Source organism: Megalobrama amblycephala, unplaced genomic scaffold (assembly GCF_018812025.1).
Source record: "Megalobrama amblycephala isolate DHTTF-2021 unplaced genomic scaffold, ASM1881202v1 scaffold422, whole genome shotgun sequence".
NCBI classification, from domain to species: domain Eukaryota; kingdom Metazoa; phylum Chordata; class Actinopteri; order Cypriniformes; family Xenocyprididae; genus Megalobrama; species Megalobrama amblycephala.
The window spans coordinates 105,177-108,669 of record NW_025953370.1 but is presented as its reverse complement, the minus strand read 5'-3'; the positions used below and the strand labels follow the sequence as shown (position 1 = coordinate 108,669).

The following is a 3,493-nucleotide window of genomic DNA, read 5'->3' as shown; positions in this document are numbered from 1 at the left end:
GCATATGCAAATATTGGGGTCATACATATTAATGATCCCGACTGTTACGTAACAGTCAGTGTTATGTTGAGATTCGCCTGTTCTTCAGAGGTCATTTAAACAAATGAGATTTACATAAGAAGGAAGAAACAATGGAGTTTGAGACTCACTGTATGTCATTTCCATGTACTGAACTCTTGTTATTCAACTATGCCAAGATAAATTCAATTTTTGAATCAAGGGCACCTTTAACGGCGATATTTTTTTTTATCGCCCGATAAGAGTTAACGCCGATAACGGCCCACCACTAGTAAAAACATATATTAATAAATGTGTAACATTTGACAGTATATTTGATCGTATTATTTCCTTCATGTTCAAATTGTTACAAATAATACTTAGATTAGCCTATGTAACATAGGCTATTTAATGTCAAATAAAAATAACCATTTAAAAAAAAAAAGCCTTGAACAAGTGAAACGAGTGTTTCTCTGTATGAAAACAAACAGGATATTTAAAAAGCATTTCTAAAATAATAGGGTTAAAACATTTAAACTGCTCATAATAAAATAAAAACAAGCAAAAAACAAATAATCATATTAAAACACTTAGAGATTATAAGCCCATATCATGGCATTTCTGCAGTCTTTTCATCCCTAAAAACAAAATGAATAAGTTTTATAAATTAATATTTATTTAATATTAACACGATAAATATCTTTGACAAATGCAAAAAGTCTTTAATGATAAAATGTAAATGATTCAATAGCCTATATAGCAGATCAACACTTAATATAAATATATAAATATAAATTCGTTCACCACATCATGACAGAAATATCATACACTCACCGTATACAACTTCTATTGTCTCTTTGGCTTAAATGCATGTTTCACTTGTTCAAGGATCTGCAATGATTAAATACAGGCCTATATTTTGACATTAAATGCCCATACCTCCGTGTCTTTATACTATTTGTCACAAGTTCACAACGTGAACATACGGAAATAATATCACATACAGTCAAGGGAGACATTTTACTATATATATTACATTTATTAATATATTTTCAAAATTATAAGGTTAAAAGTATTTGTTCACAGTTTATACAAATTAGTTCATGCCTTACCATTTAAGGTAATTAAAACTCCTCTTATCATGATATCTTATTAGGCATATATGAAAAAAAAATGACTTTATTTAAAAGTATTGTTGTTAAATACTGTAGACATCGATCCGATTAAAATCCATGTAAAAACAACTTATATTTAACAAAAGAAAATGACATGTATGGATAGCGCAAATATGACTGTTTAAGCCCCGCCCCTCACTTCCGTTCTGTGGCTGCGGGTCTGGAACTGTGGTGCTGCGGGTCTGCAGCTGGATACTATTGTCAAAAACTGACGCGAATTTGAAATCACGCTGAGGAACCGAAGGGGGCGGTAATGCACCAAAACGCTGGATGCCAACCGCCGTAAAACAACAAGAAGAAGAAAACATGCTGAGGAAGTCTCCTTCAGAACACATCGCGATATTTGGCTTCAGTTCACGTGTGCCAGATGTTGGTAAGTAGTCGTAAATACGCTGTTCTAATGTTTGCCTTTCATTGCTTTCTAAATTAAAGAACCTTATAAACTAGGTGGTTAAACACTGTCACGTGACGTGCAATAGACCTTCAATCAGTTAATCATATTCATATCAGGTTCAAAGTAGTACAAGTGTAGTTTCAAAATGGTATTTGTAGTAGAAGCACAGTAAAAACAACACTTACCATGCTTTTACCACAGTATGTGGTATTTGTTGTCAATACAGAGTAACCACAACACTTACCATGCTTTTAATGCCTAATAATGTAAAATCCCCAAACTGTAAGGTCAATCAGAACTTTTTTCCTATATATAATCCTATATATACATGATTATAAATAATGATATTTTCTTTTCTTTTGTTTCAGCTGAAAAGACCAAAAGGGCCTTTCGTTAATAAATGGAGGAGACAGAAAGCTGCTAAGGCAAATATTTGCAATGGTATGTATGTGTTGATTTCAACAATTTATCAAAAATTTAATAAACTACTTAATTTAAATTGTTTTTGTTTTTACTTTTAGACCAGGACTGGAGAACGCCTGACAATGGGATGTTAAGACTAAAAAGCTACAGCAGAAAAAGAAGAAAAAGCTACACCACATCAGTGATCACATATTCTGGTCATCAGTTGCACTGTAGAGTACAACTAAACAAACTGTTTAGAAGAAGAACATGAACATGATAGAGACATTTACAGGGAAGAGCAAGAAACCAGTTTAGCTGTGAAAATGAATTTTTATTTTAAACACAATATCAAATCTGTTTTCTGGATCATAGTTGACTGGATGGGATTCTGTGGTGCTCATTTGTGACTTCAGCAGCTATGAATGGATTAATATGACGTTAATGTATTTTTGAAGACATTTTTATCTTCAATCTCATTTGTCTTTATGCAACTTTCAATGTTATGCTGTATCTATGAAGTGTAATAAAGTATGGCAAATACGGTGTGAATGTGATGTTTGGTACAGGACATAAAATTTAACTAGGCTCTTATGAGTTTATTTCATTATTTAAAAAACCATACATAATTAATTACCATTAATTTTTTTTACTTGGGACATAAATATTTTTTGATCTGATTAATGATATTTGGGACAACAATGCACCAAAGGTTGCATATACTTTCATGTTGTGACAAGTATGCCAGTTTCCAGAGAAATAAAGGGAAGGTATATGAATTACATGTGATATGTGATACTGCTACAATCACTTAAATCAGAGCTGAAGATTATCCATGTTGATCATTCTGGTACATCTACTACTGCACTAAAAATGAGAGCATGGACATTACTGATGTCAGGCATGTTAGGAGCAGGAAGAGGAGATGAATATGAAAGTTTGGCATTATTTGTTATTTTACTGAATGGTGCATTACAGGTGCTGGTCATATAATTAGAATATCATCAAAAAGTTGATTTATTTCACTAATTCCATTCAAAAAGTGAAACTTGTATATTATATTCATTTATTACACACAGACTGAGATATTTCAAATGTTTATTTCTTTTAATTTTGATGATTATAACTGACAACTAAGGAAAATCCCAAATTCAGTATCTCAGAAAATTTGAATATTACTTAAGACCAATACAAAGAAAGGATTTTTAGAAATCTTGGCCAATTGAAAAGTATGAACATGAAAAGTATGAACATGTACAGCACTCAATACTTAGCTGGGGCTCCTTTTGCCTGAATTACTGCAGCAATGCGGCGTGGCATGGAGTCGATCAGTCTGTGGCACTGCTCAGGTGTTATGAGAGCCTAGGTTGCTCTGATAGTGGCCTTCAGCTCTTCTGCATTGTTGGGTCTGGCATATCGCATCTTCCTCTTCACAATACCCCATAGATTTTCTATGGGGTTAAGGTCAGGCGAGTTTGCTGGCCAATTAAGAACAGGGATACCATGGTCCTTAAACCAGGTACTG

General features: G+C 33.0%; 1 long non-coding RNA gene across 1 annotated transcript; it reads left to right on the top strand.

Annotated features, from left to right (window-relative positions):
• The first annotated feature begins 1,400 nt into the window (after nt 1–1,400).
• Nucleotides 1,401–2,520, top strand: LOC125261520. The gene is made up of 3 exons (XR_007183339.1): nt 1,401–1,545; nt 1,935–2,007; nt 2,088–2,520. It is a non-coding gene; the product is annotated as an uncharacterized LOC125261520 (long non-coding RNA).
• Nucleotides 2,521–3,493: the final 973 nt, after the last annotated feature.